Source organism: Myotis daubentonii, chromosome 12, assembly GCF_963259705.1.
Source record: "Myotis daubentonii chromosome 12, mMyoDau2.1, whole genome shotgun sequence".
Classification (NCBI taxonomy): Eukaryota; Metazoa; Chordata; class Mammalia; order Chiroptera; family Vespertilionidae; genus Myotis; species Myotis daubentonii.
The window spans coordinates 48,810,528-48,833,950 of record NC_081851.1 but is presented as its reverse complement, the minus strand read 5'-3'; the positions used below and the strand labels follow the sequence as shown (position 1 = coordinate 48,833,950).

General features: G+C 37.2%; 2 long non-coding RNA genes across 3 annotated transcripts in view; one reads left to right on the top strand and one right to left on the bottom strand.

Annotated features, from left to right (window-relative positions):
• The window catches only part of LOC132213349 (uncharacterized), a 345,325-nt gene that overhangs the window by 305,960 nt on the left and 15,942 nt on the right, over positions 1-23,423 (top strand). The window lies entirely within an intron of this gene.
• LOC132213341 (uncharacterized) lies at positions 5,958-22,112 on the bottom strand. 2 transcript variants are annotated; one of them, XR_009447963.1, is made up of 5 exons: positions 21,976-22,112; positions 18,082-18,182; positions 17,433-17,976; positions 10,098-10,204; positions 5,958-8,651 (listed from the first exon to the last, which is right to left on the bottom strand). It is a non-coding gene; the product is annotated as an uncharacterized LOC132213341 (long non-coding RNA). The 2 variants fall into 2 exon arrangements; XR_009447962.1 differs by lacking the exons at positions 17,433-17,976; positions 18,082-18,182.

Genomic DNA, 23,423 nt, shown 5'->3' with positions numbered 1-23,423 from the left:
TGAATCTTTTTATCCTTGAACATGTACTATCTCTACATTTATTCCATTCTTTCTCAAAATCTTTCATCAGAGTTTTTTATTTTTTCCCCCATATGTATTTTTTGTTGATTTATACTTAAGTATTTCACTTTTGGGGGTGCTGTTATAAATGTCAATGTATTTTTAATTTCAGATTCTACTGGTATATAGGAAAGTGATTGACTTTTAGCTGTTAACTTTGTGTCCTTCAACTTTGCTATAATTGCTTATTAGTTCCAAGAGTTAGTTCTTTCAGATTTTCTATGTAGACAATCATGCCATATGCAAAGGCAGTTTTATTCCCCCACCCTCCCAAACTCTGTGTACTTTTATTTTATTTTATTTTTGTCTTACTGAATTAGCTAAGACTTCCAGTACAATGTTCAAAAAAGTGATGAGAGTGTAGGTCCTTGCCTTATTTCTGATCTTAGGAAAACTTAAAGTTTCTTATCATTAGCTATACATTTTTTTTTTTGCAGATTTTTTTTATAGAGTTGAGGAAGTTCCTCTCTATTCTTAGTTTGCTAATAGATTTTATCATGAATAGGTGTTAAATTTTGTCAAATGCGTTTCTGCATCAACTGATATAATCATGAGATTTTTTTCTTAGTACAGTATGTTGATGTGATAAATGACATTAACTGATTTTTTTGAATGTTGAAGCAGCCTTGCATTCCTGGGATCAATCCCACTGGTCATGGTGTATAATTCTTTTTATATATTGTTCATTCAATTTGCTAATATATTTATTTCAATCCTCACCCCAGGATATGTTTTAATTGATTTTAGAGAGAGAAGGAGAGGAGGGAAGGAAGGAGGAGGAAAAGAGAGAGAGAGAGAGAGAGAGAGAGAGAGAGAGAGAGAGAGAGAGAGAGAGAAAGAACATCGATGTGAGAGAGAAACATCCATTGGTTGCCTTCTGTCCGTTTCACAACCAGGGGTCGAACCACAACCTACTTATATGCCCTGATTGGGAATTGAACCCACAACATTTTCTATGTATAGGACGATGCTCTAACCAACTGAGCAACCCAGCCAGGGCTGAATTTGTTAATGTGATGAGGATTTCTGCATCTATGCTCATGAGAGATATTGATCTATTGTTTTATTTTCTTGTAAGCCTTTGTCTGGTTTTGGTATTAGAATAATGGTGGCCTAATGGAATAAGTTAGACAGTATTTCGTCTTCTATTTTCTGGAAGATATTATAGAGAATTGGTATAATTTCCTCCTTAGATCTTCTGTAGAATTTACCCGTGAATCTATCAGAGTCTGGTGCTTTCTGTTTGGAAAGTTTTTCATTATTGATCTAATTTCTTCAATAGATACAGGTCATTCAGATCATCTATTTCATCTTGTGTAAGTTTTGGAAGATCTGTCCATTTCATCTAAGCTATCCAATTAATGGGCATGGAATTGTTCATAATATTTCTTTATTATACTTTTAATGTTTATAGGATTTGTAATGATGTCCTCCCTTTCATTTCTAATATTAGTAATTTGTGTCTTCTTTTTTTTCTTCATTAGGCTTATCAATTTTATTGGCCTTTTCAAAGAAACAGCTTTTGGCTTTGTTTATTTTTCTCTATTGATTTCCTGTTTTCAATTTTACTGATTTCTGCTCTAATTTTTATTTCTTTTCTTCTGCTTACACTGGATTTAATTTACTTTTCTTTATCTAGTTTTCTACAGTGGAATCTTACATGATGATTTTAGAGTTTTCTTTTCTAATATAGTTCATCCTTGCACAACTTGGATTTGTAATGTCCCATGCAGTTCAAACTTGTGTTGTTCAAGGGCCAATTGTATTTCCGATTCAATGTTGGGAATTTCCATATGTGAAGGGGCAACTTAAGTTACATTTAGATTTTCACTTGCATGGGGTGGGGTTGGCACCCCTAACTTCCCCTCCCTTGTTCAAGGGCCAACTGAATATGCATTCAATGCTACAAATTTTTCTCTAAGCACTGCTTACACTGCAGCAAAAAATTTTTTGATAAGTTTTGTTTTCATTTTGCTTAAGTTCAAAATAATTTTAGATTTTTCTTGAGATTTCTTCTTTGATTCATATATTAAGAGTATGTTGTTTAATCTCCATGTGTTTTGTGACTTTCCAGTTATCTTTCTGTTTATTGATTTCTAGTTTAATTCAATGTGGCCTGAGAGCACATTTGTATTATTTTAAATTTGATAAGGTGTGTTTTATGGCCCACAATGTGGTATATTTGGTGAATAGTCCACATGAGCTTGAGAAGGATGTGTAATTTTCTCTTTTTGAATGAACTAGTATACAGATGTCAATAATTTCCCATTGATTGTTAGTGATATTGTGTTCAACTATGTCCATACTGATTTTCTGGCTGCTGAGTTTGTCTATGTCTGATAAAGTGTTAACGTCTCCAACTAAAATAGTGTATTCATCTATTTATCCTTGCATTTTTATTAGATTTTGCCTCTTGTGTTTTAATGCTCTGTTGTTAGGTGCACATATTAAATATTGTTATGTTTTCTTGGATAATTAACCCATTCCTTATGTACTATCCCTCTTTACCCCTGATAACTTTACAGTGGGGCCTTGACTTACAAGTGTTCCGACTAACGAGTTTTTCGAGATATGAGCCGTCTCTCGGCCGATTTTTTGCTTTGAGTTGTGAGCTAAAATTCGGGTTACAAGCCAGCTTCAGATACCCCACCGCTAGTTGGCGCAGTGAACGTCACAGTGAACGCCACAACATCAGCCCAGCATCACGTGTCTCACTTGTTCACTTTTTGATTTGACATACGAGTAATTTGAGTTACGAGCTCCATCACAGAACGAATTAAACTCGTAAGTCAAGGCCCCACTGTATTTTCTCTTAAGTCTGCTCTCTAAAATTAATATAGCCATTCTCACTTCCTTTTATACTTTTAATATATATGTATATCTATGTTTAAAGTGGATTTCTTATAGACGATAATATTTAGATCTTATTTTTATTGATTTCGGAGAGGAAGGGAGAGGGAGAGAGAGATAGAAACATCAAGGATGAGAGAGAATCATAGGTCGGCTGCCTCCTGCATGCCTCACACTGGGGATCAAGCCTGCAACCTGGGCATGACCCTGACTGGGAATGGAACTGAGACCTCCGGGTTCATAGATCGATGCTCAACCACTGAGCCACGCTGGCTGGGCTGGGTTTTATTTTTTGATACACTCTGATAGTCTCTGTCTTAACCATTTTCTCCACTCTCTTCTTGCTTGTACGCTTTCTAAGAATAAGCCTAATAAAATTATTAACCTTGCTTTGTTTATAGGTAAGGTAATTATTATCTTCTTTCGGAGATTTTCTTATAATTGATTTCTGAATTTTGAAAATGATATGCCTAGGTGTAGTAGTGTTTTTAAAACATATGTTTTAATTTATTTTAGAGAAGAAGAGAGAGAGATAGAAACATCAAGGAGAGAGACACATTAATCAGCTGACTCCTGCATATCCCCTACTGGGACTGAACATGTAACTGGCACATGTACTCGGCATCTCTTGGTTGGTAGGGCAATAACACTCAATCTACCGAGCTACACCAGCCAGAAAGTATAATTGTTTTTTTTTTCTCCATTTATCCTGTTGATATTCTCTGAGCTTCCTAGATTTATGGTTAAATGTCTGACATTAATTTTTGGAAAGAACATATGGTCAATCTAAGCAAAGAGATAGAAATTTTAAGAAAAAAAATCAAATTGCTTTTGATTATTATTGCTTCAACTATTGCTTCTATTCTCTTCTTTTTTTACGTCTGGTATTCCCATTACACATATGTTATACTCTTTGTATTTATCCCACAGTTCTTGGATATTCTGTACTTTTTTTATTTTAGTCATTTTCCTCTGTGCTTTTCATTTTTGGAAGTTTCTGCTTTCCTATCCTCAAGCTCAAAGGTCTTTTCCTCTGCTGTGTCCAGTCACTAATTAACCTATCAAAGGCATTCTTTATTTCTGCTATGATGTTTTTGAACTCTAGCATTTCTTCTTGATTTTTTTTCTTAAAATTTCTATCTCTTTGCTTACATTGACCATATGTTCTTGCATGTTGTCTATTTTTTCCAGTAAAGCTCTTATCATAGATTGTTTGCATGTTTGTTTTTTAATTCCTGGTCTGACAATTCAAACACTATTGCTATATCTGACTCTGGTTCTCAAACTGTGTATTTTACATTTTAGTATGCTTTCTCATTTTTTTTGTTGAAAGATAGACACAATGTACTGGATAAAAGAAACTGTGGGAAATAGGTGTTTACTAAGATGATGGTAAGGTGTGGGGAGAGAGGAAGTATTCTGTAGTCAAGAACACTCAGACTTTTGGTGAGCCTGTCCCCCTGAACTGTGAGTTTCACCAGCGCTTCCCAGTCCAGGTGGAACAGGTTGGCTAGAGGGAGTTCAGTTTCCTTTTCCCCAGTTCAGCTGGGCTCTGATAAGACAGCAGCTGCTTAGACCTCCGATAAAATCGTTTTCCCCGAGGGTAGGCCTTGTTAAGAAGAACACAATGCTCTGCACTGGAGTATTTCAAAGTGGTTCCTCTCCCCTGCTCCTTCCCCTGCTGGAAGCATGAGGACATTTTTCTCTGATACACACAGTGAGTATCTGGTTGAGCTCCCAGAGGTAAAACTCACAAGTGTGGGGGCCCCTCTATGACTGGAGTGTTTAACTCTCAGACTTGTCTACACTGAGTCTCCAGCAATTCATCAATTGCATTTTTTCCCTCCCCTGGCACTGCTTCCAGTGCAGGTTTCTCTCTAGTAAGTTGTGATTCTCTATTTTTCACCTGTCTTTCCAATATTTGGGGGTAGTGAACTCACTTCTCCGATGAATCTGAGATGAGTTGTTGATTTTTCAGTTTATTCGTGTTATTACTTATTGTTAAGATGGAATGGGGACTTTAAACTCCTTAGGTGCCACATGGAAAACTAGAAGTCTATAAGTCTCTTTATCAAAACGAGCCTGATAATTGGGTGTATTTGGAGCTCGTTGCTTTTTAAACTTTAAAAAAGCAATGCCATCTTAATTCAAAGAAAAATCTATGAATTTATAAGGTAATAAAAATATAATACTCATAAAAGTGGGGTTGTTTTGTTTGACGCCTGTGTGGTGGTGAAGCCGAGACCCAGAGTTTTATCCTTTCAGACCCTCCCCGATGGCAGTTCCAAATTGCCTCTGCGAGTCCTTCATTAGCAAGGGCTAAGCCAATGATCTCTGAAAGCTCTTGGGGGGCATGGGGAGGGGAGGGGAGGGGACGGGTGTATCTAAGTGGCCAATCAAGGCAAGGGGTACTGACTTCAGATATTTGCTCTGTAATCCCAGTGGAGAGTGATGCAATTGGAATCAAAGTTAGATTCCTGTTTGCTGCACAAAAAGACCATATTGCAACTTGCTCCTTTAAACGACCCTGCTGGTATAGGGTGTTATTTAGTTAACCCAGCCTAAGGGGATGTTTTAAAGATGGGGGATTGCCCTGGCAATGAACAAATATGAGAAATAAATTTCCAGTGGGGCTGGGTTGCCTGCTGACTGTGATTTCCTGATGATCTATAACAATGGCTATTCACTAACAGCTGGCCCATGTCTCCCTCGGACAAAGCCACTGGAAGCGCAGGCGCTCAGATTGGTGAACCAGAACCGTTTCCTTGGTAACAGTTAACTAGCACGTGTTTTATTGTTTCCAACTGCTTTTCCTGGGGTATTTGCAGGTGGTGGGAGATGCTTTCTTAAAGAGGGGTCATAACCTCATGAACTTTCAGATGTTGCAACAAATTGGGGAACAAAACATTTTTTTTCCTTTCAAATATATTAAGTAAATCTTATTACATAGCATTTTCAAGACAGATGCAGCCCAAAAGTTTTTCAATTTTGCCATTATTTCCAGATGTTATCAATTTTAAAGTGAGAGTTTCATTCATGATCAGGAGTTATTGCAAGGAAATACTGATGATGTGTATGGAATACAATATTATTTTGGCCTTTTTGGGGAGGTATTCTGATTCTACATTTTACTATAAAACGTGAGAGCAAATCATAAAATTTGAGTGTATTTTTAATTGACCTTTTAATGTTTTGTATATTTTGCCTGTTCATTAATTTAGTTCAATGTTTTTTGCCTTTGCTGGCTGTTTTTTTCTTCTTCTTGTTTTTATGTACCAGAAAATTTATAGTTTTGCTATAAAATACAAGACCAAACAAAGACAGACTTGATCATATTAGAATTTTTTTCTATATTTATTTGACATATGGCTGAAAGGATCAGTTAATTTCCAGATGGTTAGCTCCCTCTTCTGTCTGATTTAGAGAATTTGCACCTTCTGAAACCACAAATGGAAGATACAGTATGTATCACAGAATCCTCTAGCTTGGCTAAAGGATGAATGTAGTTACTGTCTGTCAAATAGCAATTCATGAATTGGAATATGGAGGATGCTTCCGTTGTAATAATTTGGTTTAAAATAAAATCATCAACCCTGCTGTAAATGCTGGCTAAAAGTAAATGAAAACATTTTTAAAAATTAATATTGTACTTTACCTGCCGATATTACTTATAAAAAATACAGACCTGATCTATCACTTGTCTGAACTCTATTTGAAATTCATGGACTTTGGTTAAATAAGCATTTGTCACTTGATTTGCACAGAATTCAAACAATTCAAGGCTTCTTTGGAGCCTGGCTTACGAGGCCTTTTCTGGCAAGTGTTCTTCACGAGTTTCCAAACATGCACCTACTTATAAATTAGGTCAATGGCATTCAAATGCTCTTCATTAGGATGTCAGAATTTTTAAAATGCTTTAAAATTTTTTCTTTGAGAAATATTTTTCCTTTGTTTCCTCTGGTCCAATTTAATCACTACAATAAGAATTAGGGTTGTGCTCTGAAAATGAACACAGAAAGATCTATAACATAAATTCATCACCATAGAACCACAAGAGCTAGTAAAACTATTTATGATGGTGAGGGTACTTCTCTACAATCATGTTTTTAGAGATACAATAAAGTGATAGATTTTGACAGTGAAGAGGAAAACGTGGATTCATTCAGATTCACTCCTCTCATTGGGGACTCAGTGGCAGGGCGTTGGGGATTATATGATCCTAATTATGTGACTATATATTAAATGAGCACTGGTCACAATTCTCTACTTTGCTTTTGTTGGGGTAGACACACCTAGAGACCCTCTGGAGGAGAAACCTCATTTTACCTCATACATTCTTATGGGTCCTGTCATTGCATTCTTACATTTTAGTTTCGTTAGAGAGGTACGACTGGATATAGTGGAATGAGAATCAGAAACTATTCATTATCAAAACTTAGAGACATAAGCACACATTTAAAAATTTAAAATTACATCATTATCTCCAAGTAGGTGAAACGATGCTCAAAGTTATAAAGTATTAGGTAGTAAGTCTCATTTGGAATGAAGGATTGTTAGAAACCACAGGCCATAGGACACCCAATTCAACTTCCCTTTTACAGCACTGAGCCCGTAGAGAGTAGTTGTCTTGTTAGGAGTCCTACAGGTAGGTGGTGATAGAAATGGTTTTTCTGGCTCCTGTCAGAATGCTCTTTTGGCCAGGCCACACCCTTTGCAGTGGTCAAGGAGTTCTTCACTACTTGGCTTTGGCTGTGATTTTTTTCCTCCACCAAGTGGACAGACTCTTGCCTCCCATTTCTCAGATTTGCATCCTAGTGACATACTAGCTGAGTGACTTTGGACAAGTTAACCAACCTCTCTGTGCTTCACTTTTCACTTCTATGAAATAAGGATAATAATAGTACATTTCTCAAAGAGTTAATACCAGTGATGTTCATGGTTCAGTGCCTGGCACATAGTAAGCACTTGACAAACATTGGCTAATGTTTTTATTGCTGCAATTTTATGTGATTTTTTAAATCCAGTATATGCTGTGATCTTTATTTACTCTGTAGCATGCAACAATCACATTCTAAAACAAGTGAAGGTGCCTTGCCCTATGTGACTCAGTTGGAGCATCGTCCCATGACTCGTAAAATTGCTGGTCAGGGCACATACCCAGGTTGCGGTTTGGTCCCTACTTGGGGGACGAATGAGAGGCAACTGATCAATATTTCTCTCTCCTATCAATGTTGTTTTTTTTTCTTTCTCTCTCTCTCTCTCTCCTTTCCTCTCTTTCTAAAATAATTTAAAAAACATATACTTGGGTGAGGATTAAAAGAAATAATAATGAAAAAAATAAAGCCACCAAAGGTTGTGCATCTATATTCAAAGCAGCCTTTTTTTACAATTGCCAAAAGGTGGAAGCAACCCAGTGTCCATCTGTGGATGCATAAATAAATAAAATGTGATATGTACATACACTGGAACTGTTCAGCCTTAAAAAAAAAAGGAAATTCTGACACATATTACAACATGGATGAACCATGAAATAAGCCAGTCACAAAAAAGCAAATACTGCATGATTCCATTTGTATGAGATAGCTAGAGTAGTCAAATTCAAAGACAGAAGTAGAATGATGGTTGACAGAGGTTGGGGAAGGGGCAATGGGGAGTTGTTTAATGAGTGCTGAGTTTCTTTTGCAAGATAAAAAGAGTTCTGGAGATTGGTTGTACAACAACATGTCTTTAACACCACTGACCTGTAAATTAAAAAATGGTTTAGATGGTACATTTTAAGTTATGTGTATTTTACCACAATTTAAAACTAAATAGAAATAACTGAAGGGTCTAGTATAATTAGAGCATATTAGTTATATTAATTAAGCCTGGACATTTTGACTTCTTGGCCCCAGAGTTCTGGCCAGTGCTGTAGGTTAAATCCAAAATGGTTTTGGTGGGTGGTTAAGTGTATGATAACAGTTCTCAAACATCATATCTGTTTTAGTTCTGTTTCCTTTCTCTAAGATTGCTGACTTTCTGCCAAGGATGGATTTAATTTCCAGGGCCTGTAGTTTATGAACTCAAATGAAATTACACAAGCATACTTTCCCCAGAGACACATGAAGAAACCCCACAGAGACTTCAAAAATGCAAACACATGAAAAGCAAATATGATTCAGCAAGTTTACCATTAATAAAAACTCCTTTGGGGAGATGCTATAGGTTGTTAGAAAGAAGGTTAGAAACTGCCTTATTGAACAAAGCAAGCAAAGAGGTAGAGAAAGAAAAAGAAGAAAATGACATCTTGATTTAGGATTTTTTTTTCAAATTTCTGTTTATCATTATTGTCCACAGAATTGATTAAAAGCATCATACATTTCCAAGATAAAAAAGCACAACTGGGAAAGGGTTTATGCTCAATTGGTATTTGATAATTTCTTACAATAATCTGATGTAAAACTTGTACCCTTTTATTTCAATTCAAGATTTCTTCTTTTTAATATTTCATATTCTATTTATTTCAATTCAGAAACATTTCCTGAATATCTTTTATGTAGTGTCTCAGAGGGGAGACTGCTGGGTTGGATTTTTTTTTTTTAAGTTTTAAAAGAAGGTAAATACTTCAAAACTTTTTTAAATGTTTAAAGTAACTAAATGTACTAGGAATAGTAATACTTATTAATCTAAATAACATTGCCATTATGATCATGGGACTAATATAAATTAAGTATTTGAAGAGGAAAACTCTTCAGCTATAGTAAGAATATAACTGAAGAAAGAGTACAGCAATAATGTCTTCTCTCAGTCACGCTATATGGAACAACCACCACATGAGTGGATGTGTCTGCTCAAGCCAGCAGAAAAAAAGACAAGATGTGTACTTATATCAGCTTGTCAAAAATAAGAATGGATAGCCTCGTAACAGGACAAGACTAAAGCATGTCCAACTCTGTCACTTTCAAAATTCCACATGTAATTTTACTTTGTCCTTTTGACATAACAATCAGAAATTTTGTTTTATATGTTATAAGCTAAACATTGAAATACAATAAGTATGTTATTCAAGGGCACTACCACAATCCTAATTTTAGCATCTTCTTAATCAAAAGCCTGGGTTTGTGAATCCACCAACAGGCCTTTCATTAGAATCCCAGGAGGTCAATAGCAATCTTGAAATCACAAAATATGCATACAGAAAAACAGACTTACCAAGAAAAGTAGCTGCAACAGCACAAGACAAAAGGCAAATTTTGATGACATTATTCAGTTTTCTGTCTTTCACCATCAAATACTTTCTCTGATCGTCTGAAGACTTTAGACAGAGGTGAAAGAAAAAAGAAGGGGTGGTGTTAATATTAAGAGCTATGAAAGGTGAAAAATCAAGCCCTGACAAACACATTTAAACACATAAATGTATTTCATAATAGAAACATTTCCTTTTCATTGTTAATATTTCTAGTTGAATAACCACCCCAAAGATTCTTAATAAAAACATTTTACCCTTTTGAGAAGGAGTCATCATTAAGTTCATTTTGAAAGTTTCACATTTAGCTTTTAACCTAAAGAGAACCTTTGGTGGCTTTTGAATCCTTTCCAAGTTGTGAAAACCTAGAGAGAAACTAAAGAGAAAGAAATGAGATCTGAACCTACCTCTTTCAGCCCTTGAGACTTTCTTTCCATGTAGTTTCTTAAATAGTGAGCCCTCAGTCCTTCTCCTTGGAAGTTATTAAATCAGCAGAAAGACTGACAATGTTGGCACATGTAATCTAAGTTTTGTAGGAAACAGACAGGCAGTCTACACTTTGTTATTCACTTGATAGACAGAGCCATTTTGACAGCCCTAACCTTAGAAACCACAGGTCCTGCTGAGCTCAGCAGGAGTCAAACGCTGAGTACCATCTGTCAAAGCTTTATTTCTCCCTCCTTCTCATCCACGCCTTTACTATAAGATGCTAAAAAGAGCACTGAATGGAAGTCGCTAACTACAGTTAAACTCCTGTGCATTGTAACAGTAATGTTGGGGTAAGAAATTTACTCTGCAATCTATCAAATTTGAGTAAACTGAATGAGGAATTGTAGGTCCTTTCTTAATGGTTATCAACAGAAGAAAGTGTGGGTTGAGGAACTCCATAATTATACTCCAAATGACTAATACTACAAAATAAGGAAATTGCATGTCATTTGGTATGGGTTTTTGTCAACTTCATAGTTAAAATTATAAATGTTTTGGAAAGTTCTCAACTCTCAGGATTTTTTTCCCCCGTAATGTAGTTTAATTAAATGTATAAAACCAACAAATTTACTTCTTTCCAAAAAATAGAGGTTTTAATGTGTTAAGCTCTTGCTTTAGAAAAAGAAATTGCATTCAAAGCATCCTCTTTCTATCCTCTCTCTAGCATAATCAATTCTAAAAAAAAATGAACAAGCCTAATCATAATAAAATCAATTAAATTAAGTGTGGTACAGCAGCTCATGCTGCATTTGTATAGAAGACAATATATCAATTGATAATATAAAGGAACTAGAAAGGCATTGCTTTTGACAAAATGCTATCAAAATGCTACATCTTTCTAGAAGTGTGAATCTATTTTGCATTATACTTAAACTTTTTGTATTTTTAGTGACTACTTTTAGGTATTATTTAAAATCTTTATATTTAGAATACCATTTCTAGTGTATACAGTTCATTTCAAAATGTAGAGGAAGTTCCATAAACAATGAATCATAAAACATTAATATTTTAGAATTTAAAAGTTGAAAAAAGTGAGGTCTTTTGTAGTAGAATTATTCCAAATTTTAATTTTCAGTTAAATTTTGTTCTTTATTTGGATTTATTCTTTGTTTTATCTAATCTTTCTTCCAATGTTCCCAAATGCTGAAAATAGTTATTTAAGGTACTATGTCATGATAATAATGCAATATATAATATATGTACTAGATATACTATACTATAGCATGTAATTATTCATTGTTTAATGGATAATATCATTGTCAAGAAGATATTGTGAAGAAGTATTTTAAGTAATTGATGATTGTGTGTTCTTTTAAAATTTGCATTTTGCTCATATGTAGATTTTGCAAAAATTTGAGAACCCTCCATATAAATGCTTGAAATACTTTATGTAAATTATTTTTTTAAAAATTGCACACCCAGAAGGTGATTTTGTTGTTTAAAATGACCAAGAAATGATTTATTTTTGCAAGGTCAAAATGTGTTAAATAATAACAAATCGTTTCAAATATTACAAGAATGGGTTTTTGTGCCTCTGTTTTACAAGAGACTTCAGCCATATAGATTTTCGTGGACATGTGCATGAATGCATTTGAACAAAGTCTGAAGAGGTAATATCTGAGTTGGAGCTTTGCCCCTTCCCTAAGCTTCCTTCACCTGCCCTTTGTCCTAAGAGGTGCTGATCTCATTTGGAAGCTGAGGAAGGAAGCAGCCTTTGCTGGCAGACAGGGTCCCTGCTCTGTACACACGTCTTCCACCAGAGTGTTAATGCCTGGACTCTTTCCCCCGAGGCTTAGGACACAGTGCTCACCCCATGGAGAGAGAAGATTCAAAGGCAAACGCCCCAAATGAAAAGGAGCACAGGGACTTACACTAATCTTGCTGCCAGTTATTCAGAGAGCAAAGAGAAGCTGAGGTGAGCAGGAAGGAAGGCACCTCTAGATGAAAGAGGGTGTAGACCAGGGAGATGAACTTGGGCTTCCTCAGGGTTTCACCTACAGAGGCTGGTCAGTGTGCATAGAGTAGACTAGCTTTGCAAAGAGCATATGTAGACTTTCTTGATTTTTCACTGTTATAGTGTTAGTTGTCATAATCTCAGAGTTTGAGGGATGGTAAGGATTGTTTTGTGGATTCCTTCATTAGAAATGAAGAAACCAAGACCCAGACAAGTCTGTTCTTGGTTACCTAAACCTTGGTTTGTTTGTTTTTTAAAGCCATATTTTAATAGGATTTGACTGTGTTTAAATCCTTCTAGAGGATTTAACTTATTAATTTGCTCCATAGTCTGCCAGTAACAAAAACACCCTGTATTTTGTATTTTATGTATATATTTATATTGCAGCTGTTTCTAAAAAGAGTGGAGGCAGGACCTTATGTTTACACTGTAATTTAGAATTTGCAACATATTCTTTTGCATTGACTTTCTTACTTTCTTAGTTGATCTGGCATAATACCTTTTCTTTTTTTTCTTTTTTAGTATAGGACAAGAATCTAAATGCCGTATCATTGTTACGTTTGTAGTCAATTCAAGTCTACTGGATTCATTGAGCATCTGTTAGTCACATGGGTCTGTGGTATTCTGGGGGGAGGCACATGATAACATTCATTCAGTCATTCCATCCCTATGTTCATAGCAGTGCAATTTACAATAGCTAAGATTTGGAAACAGCCCAAGTGCCCATCTGTAGATAAGTGGATAAAAAACTGTGTTACATTTACAGCATGGAATACTCTGCAATTGTAAAAAAGAAGGATCTCTTACCATTTGAGACAACATGGAGGGACCTGGAGAGTATTATGCAAAGTGAAATAAACCAGTCAGAGAAAGACAAGTATCACATGATCTCACTCATATGTGGAATCTAATGCACAAAATAAATTGATGAACAAAATAGATCCAGAGACATAGGCACGTGGAACAGACTGCCGAATCTCAGGAAGGAAGGCACGGGTTGGGTGGGAGAGATTAACTGGGGAACTTATATGCACATATGCATAGCTCATGGACACAGACAATAGTGTGGTGAAGGGCTTTGAGAGGTAGGTGCGGGGTGGAGGAGGTCAATGGGGGAAATAAGAGGGTACATCTGTAATACTTTCAATAATACAGAGAAATGAAAAAAAAATATTTTTCAAAGCTCTGTCATGTGATAACAATTGGAAAAAAACCCTTTGCATTTATGGAGGCTACATTTTGGCAGGTGGAGGGGACGATGACAAGACATACAGAGATATTAGTTACAGAAATATTATAAAACTAGAGGCCCGGTGCACGAAATTCGTGCATGGTTATGATCCCTAGGCCTGGCCTACGATCAAGGCCATCTTCTCCAGCTGCTGGCAGCTGGCCCCACCCCCTGCTGCCCCCCCCCCCCCCCAGTTCCTTGTTCACCATCTGGTGATCGGAGCCTGCCAGCTCGGGGGATGGACCTAGAGGTTGGCCGTTCCCACCCACTCGCCAGCCCCATTCCCCGCCACCAGTTGCCCTCTGTGTGTGGGGTGACTGGCAGGGTGGGGGCCTTGACCTGACGCTGCCCACATCCACTGCCACCCACACTCGGTTCCCCATTCCCTGTGGGGCTATTGGGGCCTGTGGGCTGGGGGCAGCTCCTGTGTTGAGTGTCTGCCACCCCCTCCCTGGTGGTCAGTGTGCATCATAGCGACCAGTTGTTCTGCTGTTTGGTTGATTTGCATATTACCCTTTTATTATATAGGATTGCTGCTGATGTAAGTAGAATGAGGAAGAGAAGTAAAGCTATGAAATGTGAGCTTTTCTGTCAGGCAGGTTTACTAGTTGCCCTGGGTAAATTATGACTGAGCTGAAGTACACTGGGGTAGGGCAGAGAGGAGAGAGATTCCTAGACAGTGGGAACACCATGGGCAAATGCAAAGGGCTCACAAGATAGTGTGAGGACCCCCCCAAAAAGGTGGTGTGTGGGCAGCATGGAATGTGAAGTGGAGAGTGGGGGTGGGGGATGCAGATCTTACAGGGCAGCGAGGCCCATGGTAAGGATAATGGGGCTTTATCCTAAGAGCAACTGGAAGCAAATGGATTGTTTGAAGCTGCATAATAATGTGGTAACATGATTAAGTTGAATTTTGAGATAACCACTTTGGCATTATTGTAGGAAAGAGTTGGCTGGGGAAGACTAGATCTTTGGCTGGGAGGAGCTGACCTGCTCATTGGGTGAGCAATACCAACACATGTCCCCATTGTACAGAACGGGTAGCTGAGGCCTGAGAAATGACATAATCAGGTTTAGGTTCCACGTCTCCTGATTCCTAGGCCAGGTATTGCTGGCAGACCCATGCAACCTTCAATGTAACAGATTTTTGTTGCTTAGCATGTGTGCCCTGAAAATAATATTGCTTCAAGATGTTTGAGGATGCCACCTGAATTCGTACCTTTCTCTAAGGCAGGCAGCCTGTGGTGACAGGGTATGAGGACCACCACAATCGGGGAGTTGTTTCTGTCCCCTTCTTGACAAAAAAGTGGAGAGTATCCAATCCCGCCCCCTCCCCTGACTTTAGTTTCTATCTCCCTTTGCGAGCTTTACATGGAACCATACAAGTTAATAAGCCAATATCTTAATTTTCATAAGAAAACTATAAGGCAGATATTATTATTATTGCCACTATTTCACAAAAAAAAGAATCTGAGGTTCAAAGAGGCTGAGTTCTGTGTGTTCTGGCTTCCTATTCTGAAAAATGGGGATCATAATATTACTGACTTCAGAGGATTTAATGAGCAATGCTGATGAATCAGTAATTGTTCATTTTTGTTATTTTTATCTATTGAATTCAAAGTCAGATTTAATGATAATTTGTAGTTACTATATTAGGTCTCATGGCTATTATATTTGTTTTAATTTTTTCATAATTTGCTTTTTAAAAAGAAATACTAAAAACAGTTTAACTACTGAAAGTTTGGAAAACAATCACCTATATCCTGTTTATCTTGACAGAACATGATTAGGTTTTGTAAATGTTTTCCATTTCTTTAAAAGAGTACCTATCTTGTCCTAACTGGTTTGGCTCAGTGGATAGAGCATCGGCCTGCAGACTGAAGGGTCCCAGGTTCAATTCTGTTCAAGGGCATGTACCTTGGTTGCAGGCACATCCTCAGTAGGGAGTGTGCAGGAGGCAGTTGATCGATGTTTCTCTCTCATCGATGTTTCAAACTCTCTATCCCTCTCCCTTCCTCTCTGTAAAAAATCAATAAAATATATTAAAAAAAGGAGTACCTATCTTTACATAGTTGGAATCATAATGTACCATAAGTTTATAACCTGCTTTTCCCCGTAACATTATTCCAGAAATTTTCATGTTGCTGCCAAGTCTTGGTGAATATCATTTTAAATGACTAAATGTTTTATAATTTAATTGGCCACATCTTAAGCATAGAGTATTTTGGTTGCTTTTAGTTTTTCATTATCCTATATAATAAAAACATAGTATGCAAATTGTCCCCTTAACCGGGAGTTCGTCCAGGAATTTGACCAGGGGGTGGGGCCGGCTGGGGGAAGGGAGGGAGGCCCCAGCCAGCAGCTGGCAGCTGGCAGCCGGCAGCCTCTAGTTATAGATAATACTCTATTGATCATTTTTGTGCATACAACATTTTCTTCCTTGGGAGTATTAGATTACAGATTAGATTAGAACTTTAATGTTTTCATAGTATTGTTACTTATTTAGTTTATTCACCTTATTTTATAAATATCTTTTGTTTTATTTGTTTTCCAAACTATTTTTTTTTTAAGTTGATGTGTTCAAGGTAATGGGGGTGAGTAATTCAGAACCAAGACTTGAAGTCTTCTTTCTACAATAACAATGATACCAATGAGGAGGGGGGAAAGGTGCCTGGGATGGGATGGGGGAGGGAGGGAGGGAGGGTTGCTCAAAGCCCAGACGGGAAAGAACCAGCCATCCCTTAGGGACTAGCTGAGGTAGCAGAAAGGGCAGAGTGTAGGATCTGGAAGTTCTGAGTTGAGTCTTACTACCAACAATCATCTACTGCTTAACTTTGGTCTTTTCAACTGTAACATTGACTCATTGATTCTTGCTGGTATTTTGTGTGGAGAGTTTGAGACTTACATAATGCACCTGAGTGCTCTTGGAGTAAAGTAATCACTGCGTTGGTGTAGGGCAGCATCTTGCTCGCTAAATCCTGAGTATGGAGCTATTATAAGAAACTGAGGTGTAGTGCTTCTTAGACTGGAATCTGCATATACATCGCCTGGCATCTCCTTAAATTCTGTTCAGTAGGTCTGGGATAGGTCTAGAATTTTACATTTCGAATAATCTCCCAGGTGACACCTGCTGCTGCTGCTGCTGCTGGTGGTGGTCCATGGACCACACTTTGAGAAGCCCCCATAGCAGCCATCTGAGTGGTTGTTCACTTGCACAAGTGACTGTCTCCATGGTGCAGAGCACACTGACCACAAAGCAATTTTAATAAAGGAAAAGATTAAGGATTCATAGTAGTTGGCCTGATGCTCCCGAAGTGGGGTCTACTATGCTGGAGTGTGTGACTATTCCTGAAGTGGGGCATACTATGTGGAGGAAGTGCTATCTGATATGTTTCCTGTCCAAAGCTGGAGATCCCCCGAACCTAGGAATGTCCCCTTTGCTGAGATGTGGAAGGAAATGGGAAGCAGTATAGAATAATGGAGTACTAGGGAAAGGTCCTAGCCTTTCATTATTATCATTTCGTTTATCTGAACACAACCCCACGAATGACCTTTTCCATCCTTATTTTATATTGTTGGAGTTTTCACCCAAGTCCCCTTAAAAGATGACCAAGAAAATTTACCAGCAGCAACTTAGAAGCCATAATGCATTGTCACCAATCTTTCCAAACATCTGTTGTGTAAAAAGAAGCATGATCCTGCAGTGGCTGGGGGCCAGAGGGCACCTCCGCAGTGGGGTGTCCCAGGGCTGCGCGGAGGAGGCCCTTTCTCTGCAGGCAGGCCGCCCCGGGAGGCTCCAGCACCTGTTCTTACATGGTCCTGCTGGCTTCTGTTGTTTGCAATTGCTGTCAAAGGCTTCCCAGGAGAAAGGACTGGGACAAGTCTTGTCAGGGAACAAGAAAAGCAGGAGTGTGGCAGTTGGCCTCACAAATGTGACGATGTTCCCAGTCCCAGTAGGGACCCTCATTTCCCTTTCACATCACCACAAGCCTCGTGTCAGAAGGAAGTCCTTTGCATTTAGGTGCTGTGGCAGACAATGGTCCTTTCAAACTCAGGTGGCATCGATAGCCTCGTTTCATTTTTCTAAAACGGAAACGTCATGATCAGTAATCGGAGGTACACAGCCATTGGGTCCTGTGATACGTTGTCAATAAGAAAGAAATATCCCTAGGTTGGGAGTAGAGAAAAAATAGTCTGTCCATTAGACCCGAGTTTTAAAAAATTAGCATAGCTTTTGAGGAAACATTTAAAGGGAGAATGTAATACATGTACCTTTATTATTTATTTTTGTTCTGCAGATGTCCTTGGTAGAATTCTGCAGTTATTTCAACTTGATAGTTCAAAGGGCTCTGTTCTTACATGTCCTTATAAGCCTGCGTTTTCGAATATGTGAACAGTTTTTTAATGTATTATAAGCAATGGGGATTTTTTGTGTGTGTATCTCAAATTAAAAGTTTTTCTTCATTGATCATCAAAGTCTTGGTTTAAAATTTACAGTGCAGAAAATAGTTTTTTGAAATACAGATAACTACTTTTTAGGGTATGCTTAGTCAGATCTTTGTGATTAAAAGTTTGCTCAGTAAAGATACATTTTAGTATACTAAAAATAGTGTTTGCAATTAAAAGCTGCTGCCTTTCTTTACCATTCTAATGGCTTTAGAACAAAAGGATGTTATTGCCTGAATTTCAGAATATAACATTTATCAAAAATGAAACTCCCAAATTTCCTTTCCTCAAAATATTAATATGAATGACCTAATTGAGTTTTATGAATTATGATAAAAGATGTTAGAGATACTCAGGACTTTGGAGCCTTTTAAAATCTACATAGCAGGAAAAACATAGTGTAAGCTTATTTACTTTAATGGAATATAATGTACATTTAGGAACTTTATTCACAGTAAATCTGCTTTAAGAGGAAATGAAAGGTCTTTTAAATGCTCTCCCATTTCGACCAGTATAATAATTGAATGTTGGTTAAATTGGTATCTATTAATTTCATTGGTTCATTTAAGGTTTTATGTATATTTTAAAATAGAATAATCTTTTTTATAGATAATACTTTATTAGTAAATTATAAAATGATGTTTTCAATATTAAAATCGGGTCATTTGGCTCCCAAGTAAATCACCATTACTTCCTGTTGGAGTTTTTAATTCTGCTGTATTATTAGGATTATTATATTTTAATGTAAATTGCAAATATATGATTTTGCAATGCTTATCCATTGCTAATGAATGTAATATGAATTTTTAAAGTGTTTTTAAGACTGGTAAGGAAATCTGATTTTCAAAATGGCTGGTTTTAGCTGTCGTAGAATTTGGGATGAATCAGTGTGAAAGACTCATAAAATGTAAAATTCAGAAAGAAGAAATCTGGTCACCTTACTTAAAGGGCACAGTTACATATACTTAGGGTTAAAACTGTCAGCTAAAGGCGGGTATATGTTCACTCTTCTACGGATAGAGCAAGGCCTCTTGCAGATGGCATTGTCCTGCTTCAGTTCCCCTCACCCCTCTACTGAGTGGGAAACCTTTCTGAAAGCTTGGTTCTCACCCTGACAATGATCCTTAGCAGCAAATGGGGAACTCTCCAAGCTGGGGATAATTGGAGCCCTTGTCAAAGGAGAGGTGGAATACTTCCAACCCTTTTCTGGTCTCATAAAGGGACATACATTGCAAGTCTTTCTTTCAACCTCTCAAGTCCCTCTTGTCCTTTTTAAAAGTTGGCAAGGGAATATTGACTCTACAGAGGGACCTATCACTTCAGGAAAGGAACTGGGGCTGTAGGGTTGTGAACTGTCTCCCACTATTCCGTTTGTCCAGATGTAGGGGCACCGGTGAACATGCTAGATAGACGCCCATCTTTGGAGGAGAGGAGCCTTTGGGTGTGAAAATGCCAGCAGAAGGCTCCTCTCCATGGAACCCACACAACCTCTTTTACGATGTTTTAGAGGAGCTCTGAAAAGGAGTAAATCTTTCATTGTAGAAAAAATCGCCTAAACTTGTGTGGCCTGGTCAAACCAGATTTTAGTTTTTAGGTAAAAGTAAAAATAATTCTGACATTGTATTTCCTAAACTCGTATATTTTTGAAACATCCTCAAAGCATACATTTTAATTTGTAAGCCCATGTCATAATTGACTTATAGAAACCTTTGAATATGTTTTGTCAGAGTAAAATGCTGTTTCATGATGTTTATTCAGCCTATAGACTAGATTTCACCCAGACAATATCCTTTCCGGTAAGGTGTGGTATTTGGTTATTTATTTGAATATACTTTATGGGGTTAAGCATTTACAGTATATTTTTCATGCCAGACAACTTAAGGGAGAAAACAGAGGTATGACATGATTAAGGTTATAGGTCACGAGCTAAATTTACATGGAGAGCCAACTTTCCAGCTTCAAGCAATGACTTAACTGTAATTTTATGCAAGCAGAGTGACTGACCTTTCAAATGTTTGTTGGGCTTCAAGTGTCCGGAATAATCAATATATACATTATTGTTTATATTTTATGCTCCTGATCCCATTAATGTATGCCTACAGAGTGCCGGGATGCCATTAGTTTCTGATACTTCTGAGGCTATTGGGTGGCATTTATCAAACAGAAAGGCAGCACATATTGACTTGTGACAGTTTTTGCATTTCTTCAGCTCAATGTTTCATGAGGTGCTTATCTAGTTTTGGTAAGCAAGGTTTTTATTGCTCTGAAGCCTCCTCAATTAAATAATAATGAACCAATTTGTTTAAAATGAATCTTTAACTTGCAGGCTCATTAATTTCTCCATTGTGAGTGTCAGAAGATAGGTTCTTGGCCAGAGGAGATGAGAGAAGCTTGGTGGAGTGGACTGATTGCTGGGTGTGGGAGTCTGGAGGATGGCTGACTCTGTCTCTAACTGGCTGTGTGACCTTGGAAAGGTCTCTTAATGTCCTGGAGCCTCTGATTTCCTTTACCAATCAATAAGTGCAAAACTGAGACATGGGGAAATCTCTGAACCATCCTACACACCCTCTGAATAAAGAAGTCAGGGAGAGTTGCATTCTTTTTGTTTTGCCCAGAATATATTGGACACCTTGTGGGTGTCTGTAAAAGGGGTATTTGTTAAGTGTACATACATATCACAAAATATATATTTATATGTAAATAAACATGTAAAATGTATACAATAAATAAAAATGTCAATTTTTTATAAGCATAAATAACTCACACATATAATTATATATACTTGTTTACAGGCCCTTCTCTCTTTTTTTCCTACTTAACTTTTTCCCACTCCACACAACTTATCCCCAACCTGCCCCAAAAGTGTTCAAAGTGAAAAGTGCCACCTGTTATTGAGGCAGAACAGGAGCTCTGAGTTTTCATCGAAGAGATAGGGGACAGCTACCCAATTCTGTATTAATTAACCCTCTCTTTCTAGGGTTCTATTATCGGAAAGTCTAATGACTTAAAATTAACCATCCACGGTCCAATTAAAAAATCATGAATTGATGAATTGGTTTCTAAATTCTCTGTGTTATCGACAACTTGCTGCATCACTGAAGCTATAAGACATGTCATCCATTATTAAATTTGATGGCATTAAAAAAGATAAATTAGCTCTTTTAGCCAGAAATGAGTTCTCACAAAGGCTGCCCTTCTAAAGTGGATATGGTCTCAATTTTCTTTGAATTTCAGCCCACTTATTTGTTTGAGTTTATTCTGGTTTCAGTTAGATTTTATTGATTGTTTAGTAAACATTAAATGACAATAGAGGCTTCTTAATATGAACAGGCAATAGATAATCAATGTGTAATGCAGTTTAAGTGATAAAATACTTTTGCTAGGAATATAAACATCTTCTCTAAGAACTGGAAATGAAAGCCTTGATTTAAAAAATTAAAATTTACTATGAAAAATTTTAAAGGAAACTTATCCCTTCAATGTATAAAAAATTAAATTTACTCTTAAGATAACAGCAATAGATAGGAACATATAAATAAAAGATACTATTACCTAGGCACACTTAAAATATATACATATACATTTTAGGAATAAATTAGCATGCTTTGAACTCTTGTGGTTTGTGCTATAATAAGGGTAAAAGTCAGCAAATACAATTGAAAATAACATTTAGAATTTGAGCTCAATAGTTGATTTATTACAGAGGTAAAATGTTCTTACCTTGGTTTTTGCAAAAGTCCTTATTCTTACTATTATTTACTTCTTCAACCTAAAACAATCTTTTGTTACATAATCAGAATCTTATTTTTGTAACATTGTAAGTATGAATTTACCATTAACAGCTTCAGTATCTGCTGCAGCACAAGATGTATTTGGGGAAAAATGACTTAGGCAAGTTTTTAATACCTCAAATTGGACCCGCCCTTTATCCCACAATCCCTTTTGTGTGTCTCATTATTGATCAGATTTATGCTGTTTTTTGAAGCCCAGGTATTACCAGGGCAGTGTTTTATTTGATTATTTATCTCTAGCAAATTGTTGCCATCTCTGACCTTTCAAAAATGTTTATGACGAGGTGTTTGCTGTTAATTGCATATAGGAAGGAGTGAAAAATCTTCCAGTCAGATCTTGTATTTACCAGAAGGTAAGATTTTCTTACAAAATCAGAGTCTTAGAGAAGGCAGATTTTGGTGGTGGTTTTTACTTTTACATATAACTCCAGAAGATTACTATTTTCTAATTAACAGACCCATTAATAGGGAAAGTAGAAAAAGGATATATAGCTTTATGTAAAGTCTGTTGTAGTCTACTGTTTTCATTATACAGTAGAAATGCAAGAATGGGAATATAAAATCACAGATTGGAAAGGACCTATAATTCAATCCATTTTATTTTGCAGATTGAGAAATAAATGTAGAGAAATTAACTCATTTGTCTTCTGTCAGTTAACCGGTAAGGACCACATCAAAGTCCCTTGACCACCTATCTCATGTTTTATGATCGCCAGTAAGAAGCAAAACTGTACACAAATGCTGGTGATTATCTTATTACTTGGGCTGCCTTTGTGGAGACAATAGCCTGCCCAAGTCCATGTGGACGGGCAAACTTTTCAGTTACTTACAAAACACAGATGCAGTCTATGTTGTTATAAGCCCCCACTTGATTTGGCCTCGCCCATCACCTTGACTTCATTTCTCGCCACCCTGCCCATCATCCAGGACCCTGTCACACTGCACTTTCTGGGAAACTATTCCTGGGAACCTCTCAAGCTCTTTCCCATCTTGGCTTTTCTTTAGCCTGGAATAATCGTTCCCCCGTGTCCCCCCCTTCTCCCCCCCAATATCTTTCCTTTGCTGCTTTCCATTTAGATTTCAGCTCAAATGCCCCCTCCTTAGACAGGCCTCTCTTCACCACCCAATCTATAATAATAAAAGTATAATATGCTAATTCGAGCAGACAGCTGAGCGACCTTCCGAACGAAGCCGGTGCTGCGAGGGCCGGATGGGGCTGTGAGGGGCTGTGAGGGCCAAGCCCCTTGCATGAATTTCATGCATCAGGCCTCTAGTGTAAGTATTAATGAGAATAGTAATAGAAGTGGTGGACCAGCTGTTAAACTCTTAATGCCAGGCACTATTCTATGCACTTATAGAAAGTACTTATTAACTCAT